At 48.9% G+C, this 23,231-nt stretch overlaps 1 protein-coding gene across 2 annotated transcripts in view; it reads right to left on the bottom strand.

The window, feature by feature from the left end:
• Positions 1–22,601, bottom strand: part of Slc6a6 (solute carrier family 6 member 6) — an 88,893-nt gene extending 66,292 nt beyond the window's left edge. The window contains exons 1-2 of one of the 2 annotated variants that reach the window (XM_045151566.1): positions 22,330–22,601; positions 6,710–6,753 (exon numbers count right to left, since the gene is read on the bottom strand). The gene's annotated coding sequence lies outside the window, so the exon portion shown is untranslated. Of the gene's footprint in view, positions 1–6,709; positions 6,754–22,140; positions 22,192–22,329 lie in introns of those variants that run through there. The other variant, XM_045151567.1, reaches the window with a different exon arrangement.
• Between the last annotated feature and the right edge of the window lie 630 nt (positions 22,602–23,231).

The raw sequence follows: 23,231 nt of genomic DNA, 5'->3' as shown, positions 1-23,231 counted from the left end.
CTGATCTGCCTCCTCTGCCTCCCAAGTGCTGAGATTATAGGCTTGTGTGCTCATGGCCAGCAAAAGTACACAACTCTTCAATGACTCAATAATCAGACTTTCCATTCTCAGTTTCATATGCTTAAGGGATTTTCCCCAAACCTCCACTACTGTCAAATACCTTCATGGGGCCTGTTCCCGGGACAGCAGCAATGAGAGCTGGTGAAGCGGTGAGCTTTCTCAAAGACTGAAAGGCCAGGAGCGAAAAGATGGTCACGGTCATGTTACCCCATGATTGTAAGAAGCTAGGGTGACATTTTTTTTCCTCTGCCATGAGGCTTTTGGGACCAGCTGCCTGGGCACCAACCAGCCTTAGAGAAGGCTACTCTGAGCCAGGTATACTGATTCATCCCTATAATGCCAGCACTTACTTAGCAGGCTCAAGCAGGAAGCTGAAACACTGCATGTTCCTGGCTAGCCTGGGCTACATAGCAAGCCCTTATCTCAAAAAAAAAATTGTTTTTGTTGGGGGGGAGGATTTTGGAGGTGCGGTCCCACTCTAGTCTAGGCTGACCTGGAATTCACTATGGCCTCGAACTCACAGTGATCCTCTTATCTCAGCCTTCTGAATGCTGAGATGAAAGATGTATGCTACCACACCCCAGCAAAAATAAAATAAAATGAAATTAATTTAAAAAGGAGGCTAGGGAGATGGCTCCGTGCTGTACAAGTGTGAGGACCAGAGTTCTGATCACAAAGTACCCACATAAATGTTAGACGGGCATGGGGGCTACCTGTAATCCCAGTACTCTGAAGGCAGAGAGAGGGGATCCCCAAGGCAAGACGGCTAAATGGACTAGGAACTCCTGGGCCCCAGTGAGAGATCCTGCCTCAGTACATAAAGTGGGGAGTGATCAGGAAAGACACCCAACATCAACCTCCAGCCTCTGCATGGGCATGTACATATGTGAATGTGAATATGAAATAAAAGATCCCATTCTCTAAAGTGGTAGCTCATACAGAAGCATGAGTGTGGAAGACATATTCAGGATTCCTGTGTAACTTAGTGTTTCTTTACTGCAACAAAATACCTAAGATGATCATGCAGAAGTATGAGTGTGGAAGACATGTTCAGGACTCCTGGGTAACTCAGTGTTTCTTTACTGCAACAAAATACCTAAGATGATCAGGTCATGAGGAAGGGTCATTTGTGCTCATTATTTCAGAGGTTTTAGTGCACACTGTCTTGGCCCTGTCACTTTGGGCATAAGTAAGGTGGTCTATCACGGCAGGAAGAAGAGGGGCCCAGGGCTCACAGTCCTCTTCAAGAACATGAGCCCAGTGACTGAACTTCCTCTCAGTCATTAGACCTCACCCCTTAAAGGGTCTACGCCTGCCAACAGTGCTATAGGCCAGGGACCAAGCTCCTACCACAAAGGCCTTTGAGGGGCACATTCAAACTATAGGCGCCCCACGGGAGGGGAGGGAAAGTGGAAATGGAGGCCTAACCATCTTGTCTTCATTACCTGGGTGCACTCTCCGCCCAGGCTTCTCCCCCAGGAAGCAGAGCCAGTACATCAGACTCAAGACATTAAAAGTATAACCTGATGGGAATATGAACAAGCTGCAATACGTTCAAAGAAAAATGTTCTCAATTTACAAAGGGGGAAGCTGGAGAGATGGCTTAGTGGTTAAGGCATTTGCCTGCAAAGCCAAAGGACTTAGGTTTGATGCCCCAGGATGCACGTAAGACAGATGCACAAGATGGTGCTTGCATCTGGAGTTCGTTTGCTGTGGCTGCAGGACCTGGTGTGCCCATCCTATCTCTTTCTCTCTCTCTCTCTCTCTCTCTCTTCATCAAATAACTAAATAAATAAAACACTTTTAAAAAGAATGGAGGATGCCGAGCATGGTGGCACACGCCTTTAATCCCAGCACTAGGGAGGCAGAGGGAGGAGGATCACCAATGAGTTCGAGGCCACCCTGAGACTACATAGTGAATTCCAGGTCAGCCTGAGCTAGAGTGAAACCCTGCCTCAAAAAAAAAAAAAAAAAAAAAAAAAAAAAAAAAAAGAATGGAGGGCTGGAGACATGGCTTAGTCTAATTTTTAAGTGCTTGCCTATGAAGCCTAAGGACCCCGGTTCAAGGCTGGATTCCGCAGGACCCATGTAAACCAGATGCACAAGGTGGTGCATGCGTCTGGAGTATGTCTGCAATGACTGGAGACTCTGGCATGCCCATTCTCTATCTATCTGCCTCTTTCTCTCTGTCTGTCACTCTCAAATAATTTTTTTTTAAATTTTAAAAATAAAAGAATGGATAAACACATGGAAATACCTTCTGGAAACATCCCTGTTTTGTCAGAGTGGTTCCCCTCTGATCTTCGAAAAGACCATCTCAATAAAAATTCCCATTTAACCTATGCTGGAACCAAGGTGCAGGACAGGAACACATTGGGACTGAAAGACACAGTACACTAAAACCAAGGCTCCAGCTTTCTGGTCACAGGTGGGGCCAAGGAGAGAAGCCTTTTGGCTCTCTTTGTAAGAAATCCTGTGTCCCAGCAGCTGCTGTACAGAAAAGAGCCACAGATATGGCTGAAACTGACTCCTGTCCTGACTTATAGCTGACCTCAGGTCTGTCATTGCCGTTTTGTGCGTGTGTATGTAGCATGTGTGCATGTGTGTGTGCACGTGCACGCACCCTGTGAATGCCTTATTTTCTTCAGATAGTCTCTCATGAAACCTGAAGCTCCCCATTTTTCTGTTCAACTGGCTGACCAGTGAACCCCAACAATCCTCGTGTCTCCGGTCCCCTGGACCACTCAAACATGTTCCTTATTCAGAATCACTAGATGGACAAATTCAGAGCTGGCTTGTAATAGCCAGATGGATATACTCACTGCACTGAGCAGTACAGAGAGATGCTTTAGATGGGGCTGGAGCGGGGCTCAGTGGCAGAGAACCTACCTAGCCTGCCAAAGGCTCTGAGCTCCATTCTCAGCACTGGCAGCCCCCTTGAAAAAACTATCAATTATATGAGGCAAGAGGAGCAGTAGGGCCCAGGAGTATTAGACCAACCTTAACAATACATTGAAACTTTTGTGGGTTTGGGGCTTTTTCTTTTTCTTTTTTTATTGGACAAGATCTCACAAGATAGCCCAGACATGTCTTGAACTCCTGTGCTGAAACAATGCTTCTACCTCGGCCTCAGCCTCCTCAGTGGTAGAAGGACAACACTGAGAGACTTCTCTGCAGTGGGAACGTAGGTGAAGTTTGTTTCCTTTTTTTTTTTTCTGAGGTAAGGTCTCACTCTAGCCCAGGCTGACCTGGAATTCACTATGGAGTCTCAGGGTGGCTCAAACTCACAGAGATCCTCCTACCTCTGCCTCCTGAGTGCTGGGATTAAAGGCGTGCGCCACCAGACTCGGCTTTGTTTCCATCTTTCTACTTCTCACAATTTTGGCACTAACACAGCCTCCCAGGGAATAGAGGCAGAGGTTGGCACTAGCAAATAGGGATGAGGTATCCCTTTCCAAGGACACTAGAGTCCACAGGCCTGCAGTACTGAACCCCTTAGACTTCCATGGTGAGATGGTGATGGTGGCCAATCACCCTCCTCCTGTTGAAGACACTCTGAAAATTCCACTGCCCACCGCATGAGGGGAGGGGCAAAGGGCTTTTTCAGAAGGAGCAGGTCATGAGGATTGGGGAAGGGAGGCTTCATTCAGCCTCGAAGAAGACCTTTCAAACAGAACAAGCTCGGAGAGGAGCACCTAGTACCTGTGTGCTTTCTGCCTATAAAGCTTCCAGGAAGCTGTTGAGAATGGCTAAGTGGTTAAAGGTGCTTGCCCACAAAGCCAAAGGACCCAGGTTTGATTCCCCAGGACCCACATAAGCCAGATACACATGGTGGCACATGTGTCTGGATTCATTTGTATGCCCATTCTCCCCCTCCCCCCTCTCTTTCCTTCCTCTCTTGCTCTCAAATAAATAAATATTTGAAGCTGCCAGGCCCCATGGGGCTAGCACTTTGCATAAGACTCTATCTGCAAGCAAAACTTGCATTCCTGCCTCACAGCAGAAAGCCTCCCTGGCTTCCCACTGCTCCTCCTGGCTATTCATTAACCACCAGGAAACCCCTAGGGAAGGGAAGGGGCTGAATGCGTAGAGCCCAGCCTGTGGGGTGGACAGGTCCGCAGGGTAGGCTATTGGGTTAGGCAAGTAGGAGGTTCATAACGTGTAGGCTTGGGGGAGAAAGTCCATTCACTTCTGGGCCTCAGTTTCCCAATCTGTATAATGGAGATAATTATCAATTTCCAATAGGCAGCACCACTGTGGATCTGTACCTGAGCCACTAAGGGGTGTGGCCACGCCTGAGAGTAATCAGGCAGAACCCTCGCCTCACAGGGCTGTTGGGGTTGAGACGAGCTGGGCACCATTCAGAGCACTGAGTATCAATGCCACATAACCATTAAGATGGGGATTCTGAACACAAGAGCTGGTCAGTCAGCAACTACTCTAAGAGGTGTTCTAAGCTACATTATCCATCTGACATCAGAGAGCACATCCCCTCAGGTTAGCTCTGTGTGCCCCGGAGTACTGAGGTAGACCACAGTGTAATCAAGTCTGGTTCGTAGTACCAACCCCTCTCCCCCAGGGTCCTCAGGACAATAAACTGTCTTTTTTCCCCTCAATCTTGGTTTCATAAGTAACCCCAAATCGACCTTCCCCCTCTGAAGCTGGGTTGGAGCTCAGGACGGGGCACAACGCAAGGCTGAGGGTTCCTTCCCCAGAATAAGTGGGGGAGGGGGGAGGAAAGGGAGAGAAGGGGAGGAGAAAGATTAGCTATTAAGAAATCTCTGTCCAGAAAGGCAAGGTTCCCAAATTCAAGAGCAAAGTCCACGGGTGAGTCATGAGATGAGCAGTACCAGGACTGTTTTCTAAGCGGACAGGGTCGGAAAGGGACTAGCAAGCAGCAAGACGAGGAGTATTGAGAAAGCCCCCCACATAAGTTTCTGCTCATGATTCTTACAGAATTCTTGGATTAAAGGATTTGGAAAGACCCATGTTTAAAATCAGTTAAACTAGTCTTCACTGAATCCTTCTTAGAGACATTACTGTGATTCTGAAGGAAAAGCAAATTGCACTAAATAAATACCAAGACAATCAGCAAAATGACATTAAAGTCTGCATATTAGATAAGAGAAGTGTGTCAACATTAAATGGCCTGGGGTTGATGACTGGGCTGTGGTTATATAAGACAATGGCCTTGCTCTTAGGAAATACCTAAAGGACTGGGGGAAAAGGAACAACCTACTTCTACTTACTCCCCAGTGATTCAGCAGAAAAGGAATATTCATGTGACTATTTCCATAGAGTAGACGGGAAGGAAACGATACAAACATGACCAGTGTTAATTCTGGGAAATCGATGTGAAGGGCATGTGCCATATTCTTGAAACCTTGCTGAAGGTTTACACACACACACACACACACACACACACACACACACACACACACACAGGGTCTCTAGGCCAGGCTGATCTGGAACTCACTCTGTAGCTCCTTGAACTCATGGTGATCCTTCTGAGTGCTGGGATTAAAGGCCTACCACCACCATACCTGGCTTGAAGGTTTTCAATTATTTTATTTTGTGTGTGTGTGTGTGTGTGTGTGTGTGTGTGTGTGTGTGTGTGGTACAAGTGTGTATGTATGTTCATATGCAGGTGGATGAACAGTGTGTGGAGGCCAGAGGTCCACTTTGGGGTCTCCTCAATCGTTCTGCCTCTTATTTTTTGAGACGAGATTTCTCAGTGAACCTGAACTCACCAATTAGGCTACACAAACTAGCCAGCAAGTCCTGGAGATTCCCTGTCTCCGCCTTCCCACTACAGGGCTTATAGGCACAAGGCTGGCATTTACATGAGTGCTGGGAATTCAAACTCAGGTCCTCATGCTTGTAGGGCAAGCACTTTACCAACTGAACCATCTCCCTAGCCCCTCTTTTTTTTTTTTCTTTTTGGTTTTCCGAGGTAGGGTTTCACTCTAACTCAGGCTGACCTGGAATTTACTATGTATTCTCAGGGTGGCCTCGAACTCATGGCAGTCCTCCTACCTCTGCCCCCCAAGTGCTGGGATTAAAGGTGTGTGCCACCACACCTAGCTTTAAAAAAAAAAAAAGGCAAAATTTCATTCTAGCCCAAATTGACCTGGAACTTATTCTGTAGCTCAGGCTGGCCTTGAACTCATGGAAAGCCTCCTCAGCCTCCACAGTGCTGGGATTATAGGCATGAGCCACCATACCCAACTCATTTTTTTTTTAAATAAAATGTTCAATGGAGCTGAGATGTAATTAGGTGATAGAACATCAGCCTAGCATGGTGACCAAAGTCCCAACTCCTAGATCATCTTACCTGGAGCTGAGGTTATGCTTGCACATGCCTCTGACCTAAGCCTTAGAATGAAACCAGCGAGGATCCTGTCCTCACATGACACTTCACATGACTGCTAGCAAAGCACAGGCAGGCAGGCTAGAGTCACACAGGGAGCCACCACACACCAGGCAACCTTCCACTCAGAGGTGCTGGGAACAATGTCCTGGAGCCACCTCAAATGGGTACTGTTTTCTAGAGCCTTTAGGATACACTAAGCTGGGTCCCCCCACACATACTGGGTCACACCATGAATCATGGTGACCTAAGCCCACAGGGAGGCCAAAAGCTACTTACATGTTGAAGGCGACTCACAAAGGGCTGTGGTTCTGGTTCTCAACCTGTTGCAAAGAGGAAGCAAAGAGACGTGGTCAGGTCCTGTGTACCCAGGGCTGTGCATCTGCTATCAAGAGGTAAACACACACCTATGGGGAGGGTCCTTTGGGGACAGGGGTTGCCGAGTCTCAAACACAAATGTACACACATAGGCCCAAAGTCCTACACATGCCACACAGATCCATATGGGCATCAAATGCACACCCAAACAAATACATTCACACCTGCTTGACACACGTCCTTCCTCAGGATGCCGGTCCTCTGGAACCCAGTCAGCCCAAATTCTAGTGAATCACTTCACAACCCATCCATGCTGTGAGGAGCCGGATGCAGTCTGGTGAGACAGATGTCTATATAAGGTCCTTTTATCAAAAAAAAAAAAAAAAGGAGCTGGGCATGGTGGCGCATGCCTTTAATCCCAGCACTCGGGAGGCAGAGGTACGAGGATTGCCGTGAGTTCGAGGCCACCCTGAGACTCCATGGTGAATTCCGGGTCAGCCTGGACCACAGTGAAACCCTACCTCGAAAAACAAAAAAAAAAAGGAAAGAAAATTTTATTTATTTATGTATGTATTTGATAAAGAGAGGGAGAGAGAGAGTAAGCGGCAGATAGAAAGGGCACAGAGATACTTCATCCCGATTGACACAAAGAGAGAGAGAGAATGGGCAAACCAGGGCCTTCAGCCACTACAAACGAACTCCAGACACATGTGCCACCTGTGCAATTGGCTTATGTAGGGTCTGGGGAATTGAACTTGGGTCCTTTCGCATTGCAGGCAAGCACCTTAACCACTAAGCCATCTCTCCAGCCTGGTATGTGTTTTTTTAAGTTTCCTTATTCAGTTCTGCAGTGCTGGGGACAGAACGCAGAACTCATGCATCGTAGGTAAGAGCTCCACCACAAAGCTGCACCCGAGCCCCTTAGCTGTTGTTTTAATTAGGTAGCCTCTGTTCCTTTGAACTGGGTTTGGTACACAGACAAGTGGGGGGCAGAGCAAAGGGCCACCGAGACCACCCGCAAGCAGGAAGACCCACCAGCTTTTCTGGAATATAAAAATGTGAAAAACCAGGAAATGACTTGTTACTAATGAAGATCTTTTTTCACTGACTAGTTAAACCGGGATTAGCAATGATGCACTGGGGGTTGGACAGATGGCTTAGCGGTTAAGGCACTTGCCTGCGAAGCCAAAGGACCCAGGTTTGATTCCTCAGGACCCATGTAAGCCAGGTGCACAAAGTGGCACATGGGTCTGGAGTTTGTTTACAGTGGCTGAAGGCCCTGGCATGCCCATTCTCTCTCTCTCTCTCTCTCTCTCTTTCTCAGTCTCTCTCTCTCTGTGTCAAATAAATAAAAATTTTTAAAAAAGAAAGAAATGGTGCACTGGTGGTGATGGAGGAAGGGAGGCATGGGGACACTTGTCCTCACTTCAACCTTACTTCTCCCCTCCTCCCTGAGCCCTGCTCTTCCAGCTTCTTCTCCAACCCAAAGCACAGTTGCACTTTCCACAGCTGTCACATCAGTATATGTTGGCGCAGCACCCTACAGAGCTCAGTCTCCCCCATCAGACCTCCTCATTGCTGCTTTAAGGTCTCCACTGGATACAGATCACCACAAGGCAGAACAGTCAACACTTAACCATGTACCAGACACAGTCCGGGGCTTAGGGATTACAGCAGCGGACAGGAGGCTGGTGGCCCTGCTCTTGCACAGCCAGGAACCAAACGGTGGGCTGAGACATGACCAAAAAGCCATCGAGACGTCTCCGCTTCCCAGTGGACACATGATCTGCAGAAGCTGGGGTGGACTGGAATGACTGCCAAGGGTAAAGAAGTAGAAGTGGCAAGTGGGAACACGTACCTGACCATCCTGGGCTGTGCCAAAGGATAAAGGGAGAGACGGAGTCAGTGTTTAAAGCAGAACTCCCAGAACAGTGCCCAAGGAACCACTATCCTTCCAAGGTGAGCTCTCAGGGAGGAGAGGAAGCCCAGCTCAGAGAGGATAGAAATGGCTCTTGGTCCCAGCCTGCTGGCCTCCACACACCTTCAGTTTGACCTAGAGACCCACAACTTTTGCTTTCAGGGTCTGGATGAGGAGGACTGACCTTGCCTCCTGCTTGCAGGGGGGCATGTGAGCCACGCCTGGCCAATCAGAGGGGACCTTCGGTGAATGGCTCACTCATGGACTTGAGTATGCCTAGACAATGAGAATGATGGCTGGACTCTTGCTAAAAATACCTGGGAGTGAGGGGGGAGGGGAAGAAGGCTCTTTCTACGCTGAGATGGCTTGTCTGAGGAGGGTTCTGCCGGAGCAGCTAAAGTACCCTCTGGGAGAGTGTTATAGGTATAGAGGGAAACAAGCCAAGAAACGGAGAGAAAGAAATAGTTCAATGACATGTCTAAGCACCTGGATGCAGCCATAACTGAAGTACTGACCTGGCCTTTTCGGGAAGATCAGTAAATGTTTATACTTCTAAAGCTAATTTCGACTAATTTGTGCCAATTGTAACCATAGGAATCCAGACCAAGCAGAGTATGGTGGAGCACACCTGTTACCCTAGCACTTGGGAGGCCAGCTTAGACCGCATGGCGAGTTCAAGGCCAGCTTGAGCTACACAGAGCTCCTGTCTCAAAAAATTAAAATAAGATAAAATAGCCAAGCATAGTGGCACACACCTTTAAACCCAGCACTGGGAAGGCTGAGGTAGGAGGATCACATGAGTTTGAGGCCAGCCTGGGCTACAGAGTGAGTTCCAGGTCAGCATAGGCTAGAGTGACACCCTGCTTCAAAGAAAAGAAAGGAAGAAGAGAGAAAAGAGGAAATAAGTCTGGAGAGATGGATCAGCAGTTAAAACCAGATACACAAAGTGGTCCACATGTCTGGAGATTGTCTGCAGCAGTAGGAAGCCCTAGCACGCCCCTTCTCTCTCTCTCAAAACAAATAAATATGTTTAATAAATTAATAAACAACAAAATAAAAAGCCAAGGCCTAGGGATACAGAGGCAGAGCACTTCCCTAGCAGGAGCAAGGCCCTGGGTTATAACCTCAGCACAGAAAAATAAATAAACAAAAAAAAAAAAAATTGTAAGAAGACCTATGGCCTAGAAGTTGGTGTGTTGTTTTATGCTAGCCTCCTTATTGCAGGTGACAGATGACATCTGAGGTACCCCAAAGCCTGGCATTCTAACTATCATGTGGCTTTCCCCTCAACTCCAGCCCCTACTTCCTGAAAACCGGAAGAGATGCTGAAACAAACGAGCCCTTCTTTCAGGTAGACATCAGAAACACCTGGAGGACTCACCAAGTCAGACTACAAGCCCCATGCTTGGCTTTGAAGACCAGATCTGAATGTGGCCTCCCCCACTGAAGGCTCAGAGTCCCAGGTGATGATGACACCCAGTGCTCTTGATCCTGGGGGCCACCATGGTCTAAGGTGCTGGTCTGTATCTGCCCTGCTCCTCACAGTTGCTGAGGTCTAGTGCCTGGTGCTAACATAGGCACTAGGCGTATAGAAACCCAAACACCACCTCACTGCCCTCAAAGCAGATCCCTAAACCAAATCCTAGGTCACTGCAAAGAAAAGCCAGGACCATGTCCCAGTCAGCACCCGCCCCAACCCTGGAGTTTTTTATATTATTTTAAAATACTTTAGTTATTTAAGAGAGAGAAAGAGAATGGGCGTGCCAGGGGCTCTAGCTACTAAAACAAATGAACTCCAGAAGCATACACCACCCTGTGCATTTAGCTTTATGTGGGTACTGGGAAATCAAACCCAGGTCCTTCAGCCTTTGCAGGCAATTGCCTTAACCACTGGGCCATCTCTCCAGGCCCCCACCCCACCCCCTGGAATTAAACTAGACAGCAGGCAGCTGCCTCCAGGGACTCCATCGGGCCTTGTACGGGTCTTCCAGGAGCTGAGAGCCTCTCCCCAAGGATCCCCAAGCTGGCAGTATACCAGATCCCACTGTGGGCCTTATCCTGACACAGTCTGAGGCCACCCAGCAGTCTGCAGGGCCTGACTGGCCAGAGAGCTCATCTCTGACTTACATCCAACTTGGCTGCCTGGAAAAACCTCCTGTGGCTCTTGGACCATGGACGCTGCCGAGCAGTAAACGGCTTTCCCTCCAGTATCCTTTCCAAGGTGGCACTGGTCCAATGCTGGCTTGGGCAGCCGCAAGCCCTGTGACCTTGGGGAAGTCATCTGCCCTCAGAGAGGCCTTGGTTTTTTTCTATATAAAATGTGAAGACTAAGGAGATAGATGACATCATCACTGTCTTACTCATTCTTAGCTTCTTGGTCTCCCTATGTTGCCTAGGAGCTCTGGCCATCCTTTTGCCTCAGCCATCAAGTAGCTGGGACCACAGGTGTGCCCACTGTGCAATGGCTTTAAGGATCTAACAAATGCCAAGCACTCAGGAGACTCCAACAATGGCACCTAGGCCTGCAGCACCCTCACAGAAGCTGGTTGAAAGAAAGACTCAGTTTCAGATGCCCACCTTGACCCGCTAAATGACAGGGTGGTGGTACACATCTGTAACCTCAGCACTCAGAAGGCTGAAGCAGGAGAATTAAAAGTTCACGAACAGCCTGGGCTAAAGTGACACCCTACCTGTTAAAAAAAAAAAAACGGGGTGGAGAGATGGCTTAGCAGTTAAGGTGCTTGCCTGTAAAGCCAAAGGACCCAGGTTCGAGTCTCCAGTACCCACATAAAGCCAGGTGCACAAGGTGACACATGCACCTGGAACCATGGCCCACCCATTCATTCTCTCTTCTCTTCTCTTCTCTTCTCTCTATCTCTATCTATCTATCTATATTTATTTATTTATTTTTCAAATAAATTAAAAAAAAATTTTTTTTTAAGTAGGGTCTCACTCTAGCCCAGGCTGACCTGGATTCACTATGTAGTCTTAGGGTGGTCTCAAACTCACGGCGATCCTCCTACCTCTGCCTCCTGAGTGCTAGGATTAAAGGCATGCGACACCGCACCCAGCTCAAAATAAAACAATTTTTTTAAATTCACAGTGAAATACTGGCCCCAGATCATAACACTCCGGGGCTGTGGTAGAATACAGTTCCATCCTCAGCACACACACACACAGACACAAACACACGCAACATATCCAGGGCTGAGAACTGACGCTGATAGGTCACTGTGCAGGGACCGGGGCCTTTTTCCGACCTGTGACAGGATATCTTTAAAACAAGCACATCTTTCACCAGTGAAAAGTAAAGGGCAAAAATAGACTTGCAAAACTTCAGGGAGGGGCTGGAAGACATGGGCTCTCTTTTGTCTCCTTTTAAAGGTTTGCTCGAATCTATATTCTTCCGCTAATAGTGGTAGCAAACCTGCATTGAAGCGGGATTTCTTACTGAAAGCTGGAGCTCGCTGCCCGCACTGGGCGCAGGAGCACCTGTCCCTCTTCTCAGTGTCTCCTCGGTCAGCACACGGTGGATCCAAGTTATGGGAGCTGAGTAGAGAAGGTCAAGCCCACTTTGACTCTTTGGATCTTTTTTAAAAAATACTTTTATTTTATGAGAGGGAGAGAGAAAATGAGAACGAATAAGAATGCTAGGGCCTCTTGCTGCTGCAAAGGAACTCCAGGCACATGAACCATGTCGTACATCTGGCTGTGTGTGGGTACTGGGAAAATAAAGCAGGGCTGGCAGGCTTTCAAGCGCCTTCAACTGCTCAACCATCTCCCCAGCTCCTCTTAGGACCATTGTGGAGGGCTTACTATGTGTCAGACAGCAGCCAGGATCAAAGAAGTCTTCACGAACCAGAAAACTTCAAACTGCCCTTGAAAATGGAAAGAAGGAACAAGAGAGTAAGGCCCTTACGGACTAGGGACCAGCACAGGCAAGGTCCAACAAAGCCTGACAACCTAGGAGCAGAACCCAATGGGGACTACAAGGAAAACCAAGAAACTGCCAGGCGTGGTGGCGCACGCCTTTAATCCCAGCACTCGGGAGGCAGAGGTAGGAGGATCACCGTGAGTTCGAGGCCACCCTGAGATGACAGAGTTAATTCCAGGTCAGCCTGGACCAGAGTGAGACCCTACCTCGTAATACCAAAAAAAAAAAAAAAGAAAAGAAAGAAACTGTGAGCCCAATGGTGAGAAGTTTCTAACACTAAACTTTCTTAGCGCTTGGGCCTGACTTCACAAAGCACTAGGCAGCCATCAGAGGCTCCTGAGTAGGAAAGCAGCATGCTCACGGTTGGTGCCTGGATGGTGCCGAGAGGTAACCAGGAGGCATGGTGGCTGGTGAACAGGCTTGATGACATCTACCTGCAGAAGTGACAGCAGGTGCCATCTGGGGAATGCAGGTCAATTAGACCCGGGCAGGAAGGCAAAGCCCTCAGAACTGTCCCATTCCAGCGCACCAGGGCCTCTAGCCACCGCAACCAAGTTCCAGATCCACGTGCTACTTTGTGCATCTGGCTTTATGTGGATTCTGGGGAACCAAACCCAAGCCCTTAGGCTTTGCAGGCAAGTGCCTTAACCACAGAGCCATTTCTCCAGCCCAAGAAACCTCACTATATATCCCTTTCCTAGCAGCTGTGATAAAATCCCAAGACCTGAGACTATGAACACCATCACCAAAACTGAAAACTGCCTAGGCGTGGTGACACACACCTTTAATCCCAGCACTTAGGAGGCAGAGGCAGGAGAAGTGCTGTGAGTTAGGGCCACCCTGAGAGTATATAGCCAATAAAAAATAAAAATAAGAAAAAACTGAAAACTAAAGTGAAGCCAGATGTGGTGGCTCACGCCTGTAATCCCAGCACTCAGGAAGCTAAGGCTGAAGGATCTACAGGAGTTTAAGGCTAGCCTGGGCTACAAAGTGAGTTTCAGGCTAGCCTGGGCTAGAATGAAATTCTGCCTCTGAAAAAGAAAAAAAAAATCAAGACTTTTTATAAAAATCATCCAAGGAAAAAGAAAATACTAGAATCCTAGTTAAATAATATGTACGTTGTCACAGAACACAGTAAACTGAAATTGGCTGCTATATTTTATATAATCATTTCTGCAAAATCCCATCTTTGGATACTAATATTTGGCATGATTAGTTCTTATTAATCTGTTGGAGTTTTTCACTAGTAAAGAAAATAGATTTCTGTTTTTCTTTCTTTTTTGCTTTTTTGGCATAGTGTCTCACTCTAGCACAAGCATAATCTCAGGGAGGCCTCAGACTCAGCTATCCTCCTACCTCTGCCTCCTGGGCTCTGGGATGAAAGGCGGGCACACCACATGGGGGCAAGTCACCTTGTGACTAATTATCACAAAAGGCTGGGGTGCAACTCAATGGTAGAACACCTGCCTATGAACAGAAGGCTTTCCCTGGGGTTCATCCCCAACATCCAGAAAAGAAAGGTTGCCACATTGACTTTGACAATGTCCCCAAATCACCTCATAAAAAGGGAATTTTACATAATCATAGTGGTGGGTGCAGCACGGGGTAGGGACACCCTTGTTGGAACAATAGTTCCTTTGATGGACTGTCTTCTTATTTTATTTTTTTTATTTTAATTTTTTATTATTCACAACTTCCATAATTACAGACAATAAACCGTAATTCCCTCCCCTTTTCACTTTGCCCTTCACAACTCTGCTCTCTATCATATATCCCTTCCCCCTCAGTCACTTTCTTTTACATTTTTTTGGTTTTTCAAGGTAGAGGTCTCAATCTAGCTCAGGCTGACCTGGAATTCACTATGTATTCTCGGGGTGGCCTCGAACTCATGGCAGTCCTCCTACCTCTGCCTCCCGAGTGCTGGGATTAAAGGTGTGTGCCACCACACCCGGCTTCCTTTTAATTTTGATGTCATCATTTTTTCCTCCTATGTCTTGTGTAGGTAGTGTCAGGCACTGTGAGGTCATGGATATCCAGGCCATTTTGTGTCTAAAGGAGGGCAATGTAAAGAGTCCCACCCTTCCTTTGTCTCTTAAATTCTTTCTGCCACTTCTTTCGTAATGGACCCTGAGCTTGGAAGGTGTGATAGAGATGTTTAGTACTGGGCATTCCTCTACCACTTCTTCTCAGCACTATGGTGTTTTTTGAGTCATCCCAGAGGTCACCGCCATCTGAAAAGAGAAGCTTCTCTAACCAAAAGTGAGAGCAGCATTTATATATGGGTATGAACATGAAGAAAAGTGCCTGCCAGGAAGTTGGTGAGCATAATATATGCATTTAGCCAGACACCAGCAGGCATTACATCCCTAGGGCTCATGACATCCCCACTTACAGATTTTCAGTATCAGGCATGTATTCCCTCCCATTGGTTTCCCCCATAATAGACATGCCACTACTGTACTTGTCAGCTCATTGGCCTGGATGGCCCAATTTAAGGCTTAAGGTGTCCACTGCTGTTTATCTCCACTGATGACCTCTCTCTCCCATGGAGCTGCATACAGCGTAGCTTTTTCCAGCTTTCTGTGAGCTGGTCTACACGGAGGAGGTTTTCAACTCAGCTCCAGCAGGATTTCTCATTGATTTGAGGGGGGCGGCAGAGAAAGAGGCTAGAACCTCCAGCCACTGCAAATGAACTCCAGACACATGTACCCCCTTGTACATCTGGCTTATGTGGGTCCTGGGGAATTGAACCTAGGTCCTTCGGCTTCACAGGCAAGCACCTTAACCACTAAGCCATCTCTGCAGCACAAGCATGTGGAGTCTTCAGTAACAGGGTCTTACCATCTATTCCTGGTGGGAAACCCAAGAACCTTGGCAATGGCCTGTAATGTTTGGGGGAGCATCAGGGACCTCCCTGGCCAACAACTCATTGGAAGGTATCCCTGATGAAGTGTTTTCTGAACTGATAAACACCTCACACAGACCTCATCTGAATGGGAAGGGAAGGCTGGCGGGATGACCCCACATTCCTTTGCCAATGGACCACTCTTCCGCACAATGCAATAAGCTCCCGTGTGTCTGTCCTTAGCACAAAGGATTTGGGATTATGCACTAATCTCTTAATATGTATCTATCTTTTCCTCTCCAATGCTGATCTTCCCTCCTCTACTCTGTGACTGTGAACTAACCAACCCAAGGGGCTGTTTTATGTGTATCTGTCCCTCTACCCCTCCTGGCCCAGCACACAGTAGGTGTTCAGTAACCGTTGGTAGTACAACTAGTAAACAACACCTGCAGTCTCAGCCACCCAGCAGCTGAGGCAGAGGGACTGCTTGAACCGAAAAGTTCTGGCCCAATCCTAAATCAGTAAAAAAATTAATCAATTAAAATTTGTTTTTATTTAGGGCTACAGAGATGGCTTAGTGGTTAAGGTGCTTGCCTGTGAAGCCGAAGGACCTACGTTCAATTCCCCAGGACCCACATAAGCCAGATGTACAAGGAGGTACGGGTGTCTGGAGTTCATTTGCAGTGGCTGGAGGTTCTAGCCTCTTTCTCTGCCGCCCCCTCAAATCAATATAATATTTAAGCCGGATGTGGTGGTACACACCTTTAATCCCAGCACTTGGGAGGCAAAGGTAGGAGTATGGTCATAAGTTCGAGGCCACCCTGAGACTACATAGTGAATTCCAGGGCTCGAGTGAGAACCTACCTCAAAAAAACAACAGCAACAACAATGAAATTAATTTGCCTATCATTGAAGAGGTTCAGGCTGCACCCCTGTCCTCCTTTGGACAAGTTCAAAGCTGCAGCCTGGGTTGTTAGGTAGGACAAAGAAGTTAGAGGCTCCCAAAGGCAAGGCTGGCTATGCCCAGTGGGCTGGTAGCTCAGTGCATTCTACTAAGCATCAGGTCCACAATGGTCTGTTGTCTTACCAGACAAAGTGGCAGAACCAAGAACAGTATGAGGCTGTTTTTGTTAAAAACAAAACCAAACCAGTGCTAGGTTGCTGAGCAAATCCTAAACAACCCCTGCGTCAATGGGAAAATCAAAACTAAAAAGAAAACAGATCCAGAAAGTGATAAAAAATAGGTCTAGATCCCTGAGAACACCTGAGGGATTTGGCTAAGGCTGTGTGTGGAGGGGAACACACAGCCTTAAGGGTATTTGTTTTGTAGGGATGGAATCCAGGGCCTCACACACAGGAAGAACATATACTACTGCTGAGCCGCACACCCCACACCCTAGCCTGTATACTTTTCAATGAACTGAAAGGATCACTTTTTAGTCTGTAAAAGTTTTGGATTTCTTGAGATACATTATTTTTGTACTGTAAAAGTGAATCTTGGGCTGTTTTCTGTTGTTTTTGTTTTTCAAGGTAGGGTCTCACTCTAACCCAGGCTAACCTGGAATTCACTTTGGAGTCTCAGGGTGGCCTCGAACTCACAGTAATTTTCCTACCTCTGCCTCCTAAGTGCTGGGATTAAAGGCATGCGCCACCATGCCCTGCTTAACTTAAACTCTTGATCCTCCTGCCTCAACCTTCTAAATGTTGGCAGTACAGACACGTGCTTCCATGCCTGGTTTAGGCAGTACTCACTGGGCTCCAACCCAGGGCTTGTGCATGCATGCTAGGCAAGTACTGATCTACACCTCTAGCCTGGGTTGCTTTATTTTGTTGTTTTGTTTTGTGACAGATAGTCTTGTTATGTAACCGAGACCAGCCTCAAATCTGCAGAGATCCTCTGGCCTGTACCACTCAAATGCTGGGATTACAGGCATAAACCATGATACTAGGCGCATGTCTATTTATATTTGGTGGTTCCAGACCTAGCAAAACTAACTCATGGGGAGAGAAATCATGAAGTGGTCATCTTAAGAGGTGAGGAGGTCTGGAGCTAGGTGACATATGCTTTTAAGTCTCAGCACCCAAGGAGGCTGAGATAGGAGGATAACTTTGAGTTGAAGACCAGCCTGTGGCTACAGAATGAGTTCTAGGTCAGCCTGGGCAAGAGTGAGGCCCCACCCACCTATGGGAAGAGTTAGGGAAGTCTGAAGATTGTATCTCAATGGTAGATTACTTGCCTACAGGCAGACTATGGGTACAGGCCACCCTCGGGCTTGTCCCAGGCAAGTCTATCTAGACCCGTTATTTGCTTTGGGCAGTTTGTGTCTTAGAAGCAGAAAAGCAATTCCTAACTAAGCATGGTGGAACATTCTCAGGAGACCAAGGCAAAGGTCTGCTGTGAGTTCAAAGCCAGCCTGGGCTACAGAGTTTCAGATGAGTCTGAACTACAGAATAAGACTGTATCTCAAACCCCCTCCCACCCCCAAAACACCAAAGAAGAAAAATGGGACAGGATAGATGGCTCAGTGGTTAAGGTGCTTGCCTGCAAAGCCTAACAACCCAGGTTTGATTCCCTAGGACCCACGTACAGCCAGATGCACAAAGTGACACAAGCATCTGGAGCTTGTTTGCAGTGCCTAGATGCTCAGGCATGCCCATTCTCAATCAATCCATCTCTCTCTCTCTCTCTCTCTCTCTCTCTCTCTCTCTCTCTCTCCTTGCAAATAAAATATTAAAAAGAAGAACAAAAATGGCAAGCAATTCTTACCTGCTGTCTTCCCCACCCCACCCCCAACCCTAAGCCCTCGACTTAGCTTCAGCTTCAGGTCAGGTTCCAAAAGAATCCTGTGAGCAGGAATAGTGGGAAAAGAAAGCCCGCAGCCCTGCCCATAACTCACCCTCACGACGCCACGTCTGCGTGCTCAGGAGGCGGAAGCCAACAAGTTAATGGCCTGGTACCTGTTAATCAGCATGTCCAGGCTTCACCCCATGTTTACACAAAGAGCTCCAGGCCAGGTTCACTGGCACAGAAAATGCTTTGTGCCCTACCCAACGGTGGGTGATTGGCCACCCTCAGTCTCCTGGAGCCCAGCCTAGTTCCTTGATCATGTTCAGGGGTCTACTAGGTGTCAGCCTTGACTGGTTCCTTACACTACCGCACCCAGACTCTGTCGGATCCCATTTCTCTCCCTGCTCCCTGTCCTCTAAAGCCCTATGCCCACTTGCTCAGAACTCATGACCCTCTAACACCTGCTCTTACTAGATCCAACTTGGCCTCTGCTCCTCTATCCAGCTGAGGTCTGGGGGGACATGCCTACAAACACACATGGCTACTTCATGCCACTGAGCATCTGCTACGTCTGTGCCTGGAAGGTGTACCACACAAGACAGCCACTCTACATCACTTTGCTTTTGCCTCCACCTCGCCAAGTATTCACTCACTCATTCCTGGGTCTTCCTCATGGCATCCCATGGATGGCAATGGTCACACTCAGCTCTTCCTCCAGGCTAATAAGCTTCCCCAAAGCTAACTTTCTACTCTAAATCCAGTACCAGCCCCAGGTTACTCTTACTCAAAGATGACCCAGGACATTTCCAGATCCACAGCTCCTCCCCACAGTCCATAAATTCAAACACCCTCTTTGGTGACAAACACCAGAAAACAAGCTGCAGCCCCAAAGATGCCGACTCTCGCCCACGGCCCACAGTGAAGGTGGGGAAGCCTGGTGTGTGCGCCGCCCAGAGCAGGGCCTGGGAGCATGCCTGTGAGTGCTTGTAATTTACTGCTCCTTCCGGTGTCCAGGAATGTGCTTAGTAACTCACAAGTGCCTTATCATTCCTGACCTTTGAAAACTTTCAAAGTACAGCTACCCAAATCTGTGGCAAATTGGGGTTAAAAAACAGGATGAACCCAGGCGTGGTGGTGCACACCTTTAATCCCAGCATTTGGGAGGCAGAGGTAGGAGGATCACTGTGAGTTCAAGGCCACCCTGAGACTACATAGTGAATTCCAGGTCAGCCTGGGCTACAGTGAGACCCTACCTCGAAAAGCCAAAACCAAACCAAAAAAAAAAAAAAAAAAGAAAGAAAGAAAGAAAAGAACCAGGACGAGGTGGGGGGACATTTTCCTCAGTGGTATAGCCACTGATACACTGATAAATTACATATGCTTTGGTAAATAATCCCCCACCCATAATCACACAAACAACCCTAATTAAACTCAGTGGGATGGGCACACACACAAAAGCACACAGGGAAAAAAAAAACATCAAAGTAGAAGAGGGACTAGTTAGAAAGGTTCATTGGGAGAGAGAACAAGAGAAGGTAATAGGAGGGGATGATGATCAAAATGTATATACACATGTATAAAAATTATCAGTAATTTTTTATTTTTAATATTTTATTTATTTACAAGTAGACAGAAAGAGAGAAAATGGGCACACCTGGGCCTCCAGCCATGCAAATGAACTCCAGATGTGAGCACCACTTTGTGTATCTGGCTTTACATGGGTACTGGGGAATCGAACTTGGATCGTTAGATTTTGCAGGCAAGTGCTTAACTGCTGAGCCATCTCTCCATCCCTTGTCAATAATTTTTGAAAGGGTACCCAGGGCCCAGGCTGCCTCGTGTGTGTCGGGGATGGGGGGGGGTGAGGCAACAGCTGCTTCAGGAATGGTGGCAGTCCCCTGGGAAAGCAAAAAGAAAGAGGGAATAGAAAGCACTGGAACCCCGTTTGCTAAGCCTCCAACTCAGGATGGGAGCACCTCCTTCTTCATTTTCTTTGACTCTGGTCCACCTTTATCTCCCCAGCAAATCTGTGGTCAAAGCTACATGTAGCCAGAACTCATAGCTCGCTGTAGTAAGGCTTTGGGAAACCCAATTCTGTAGTTTGCAATTGCGACAGGGTTTTAGGCGCGGCTCAGTTGGCTCATCTGTGGAATGGGCACTCTTCAGACGCTGCCAAGCAGATGTAGCCCAATCATGACAGATGTAGAGAGAAGAGAATGACTGCATCTGTACCATGGGGAGTACAGGGATATCCCCAAAGGACAAAGGCTGCGCTGTGGTCCTTGCTGCATACCACAACGACCTGGGACCTCGTGACACCCTCTAATCTGTAGCTCTAGAGCTGAACCCAGCTTTACAGCTTACGGCAAGCTTATTCAGCCTCATCTCCCTCAATCTCCTCAAGGACAAGGCGAGGCTGGCCTTGACGTCCTTGCTGCCTGGACAGCCAAGCTCATACTCAAAGAACTACTCAAGGTCACCATGAAGACAGGACAAGCTCCTGGCTCTTGAGTCCCTGGTTTACATGCCCAGTGGTCAGTTTGCTCCACCTGTTTTACAGAGGAGGAAACTGAGGCAAAGAAACAAATGCCCAATGTCAACTGTGAGGCTGAGGCCAAGTTTAAGACATCCTCCGGCAACTGTGACATCGTGGGTTCTCTGCCAGTGCCCCAGGCCCTCTCCCACCACCATCTTGACAAAACATCTTCCCCACACCCCTCACTCTCCAATGACTCCCTGGTTGAGAAGGAAGCAGGCGTGAGGTTGCTAAGCACTCACCCGCTCTCTCATAAAAATAAACTCCTTCTGGCTTAGAGGCTCTGGATGAAATCCCCTCCCTCCCAGCTAACAACAAAAAAAAATTTTTTCTTTTAATTTAAAAAAAAATTCCTCCATGACATTTATTTGAATGCCAGCTGTGCCAAATCAGGGGCCATTTATTAAAATCTAAATGGAGGCACACGCCACTGAACCTCAGTCCCAAGACCCTCCCTCCAAGAGCCTGGGCAGTCACAGAGGTGATTTATTTCCCTGGGCAGGAAGCGGGGGCCCAGGCTGCCTCCCAAGCCTTTTGGGCTGGTTCTGGGGGAGGCTAGTATCTGGCAGAAGCCTGGCAATGACCAAAATAGCCAGACTGGTGGCCCTGCTGAACACACACGCCTCCCTCCCAGAGCCAGGAAGGACGGCTGGCAGCTCCCTTTGTAGCCAGGTTCCTCTAGGCTGGGGGCTTTGGGACGATAGGAGATGACACGGCCTCCCCTGGTGGGAGGGGATGAGAACCTCCAGTCTGAAAGAGGAACCCACAGAAAGAAGGGGAGAAGTCAAGAGGAAGATGTATCCCAGGGATCATGCCCACTGGCCATTGCCGGGTCCCTTCCAGCCTCAGCCCACATTACCACCTCCATGTCACACACAGGCAGCGCTTGAAGCCATGCCCCCTTATCACCTCTCCCCCAGGCTTTGAACAACCAGTACTGGCCATGCGACCCTCTCTGGGCGCTGGGGATGCCCTCTCAGGCACTGCAGAAGACGCCCAGGTTGTCCACAACCAGAAACCCTGAGATACAGCCATACTCGGGGCCACACACGTGCCCACACCACAGTCAGGAATCCAGGCATTCAAGCACAGGTTCACAGGCAAGACACACACAAGTGCACACATCATGGAGAGACCCAAGGACACAACCACACCATATCCAGGTATGGCACACACACAAACACACAGCCCAGGACACAGAGACACCATCTACCCTGAGGCGCACATGTGCACGTTGGCTGCCGGGTATGGAGAAACAGCCACCCTCCGAAGCATGGATACACCCAATGATTGTGACACGCGCGCGGGGGCGCACACACACACGCGCGCGCGCGCACACACACACACACACACACACACACACACGCTCACCTGCCCAGGCACCAGCAGCTCGAGTACCTACGCCCGGGAAACAATAACACCGCCGTCTGCGGGGCTGAGCCAGAGACCCTCCCTCGCTAATGAAAGGGCCACCGGAGCACGCAGAACAGGGCGGGGAGGCCGGGACCCGCGTCCGCCGCGCTGCCCGGGGAAGGGCGGCAGCCGCGCGGCGCTCTGTACCTGAGTGGCCGCGGCACGGAACCCGCCCGGCTGCGCGGGGCTCGGCTGCGTCGGGCCCGTGGCGGGTGCGCTCGGCACGGACTCCTGGAGCGTCTCAGGCTCGGAGGTCCCGGGGCTCGCGGCTCGGCTTGGGCAGAGGAGCGTGGCTGTGGCCGGGGCCGTGAGGCTGGCGCTGGCGGCGGCGCAGAGGAAGCGGTAATTTATAAGCAGCTTCTTCCTGACCTCGCGTGTCTGTTGTCTGAACAGGCAGCTCTCAGCATCACCCATCCTGCTGGGTGGAAAAATACCAGCTTGGCCGGGCTGGGGGCGGGGGGCGGGGCGGAGCCTGGGTACTCAGCTCCGCCCACGCGCGGACACACACACACGCGCGCACACACACACACACACACGCGCGCGCACGCGCGCACACACACGCGCACACGTATGCACGCACGCGCACGGGCTCGGACACACAAAGAGCCTGGGCTCGCCTCGCGGAGCGCGCGCGCGCACCCTCACACGACGCGACGAGCATTGACTCCATCGAAACGCTGGTACCAAACGGTACAAGGTCCTGCCAAGGCCCCTACAGCCCGGCGATGAGAATTGACAGTTGCTGACCCTTACCTCATTCCCTCGGCTAACAACCCACTGTGCCGTCACCCGTCACCTGACTCTTGTGATGAGGCCTGGGTTCGTGTTCTGCCTGTGCACCTTTAAAAATAGGCACAGTAACCAAGTCCTAGGTAGCTCCAAGGCCACCCAAGACTGTCAGTGGAGAGCCCCTGACTTTGTGGTGGCTGCGTGACCTTGGGCAAATTACTCAGACTTTCTCGTGTCTTGGTTTCCTCATCTGTAAAACAGAAATAAAAATAGTGGAACTTAGCTCTACTGACTGGTAGCAGGAAGGACCCAAGGTTAAC

Source organism: Jaculus jaculus, chromosome 6 (assembly GCF_020740685.1).
Source record: "Jaculus jaculus isolate mJacJac1 chromosome 6, mJacJac1.mat.Y.cur, whole genome shotgun sequence".
Taxonomy (NCBI): Eukaryota; Metazoa; Chordata; class Mammalia; order Rodentia; family Dipodidae; genus Jaculus; species Jaculus jaculus.
Note: the sequence above shows the minus strand (reverse complement) of the source record. Positions and strands in the feature narration are given on the sequence as shown.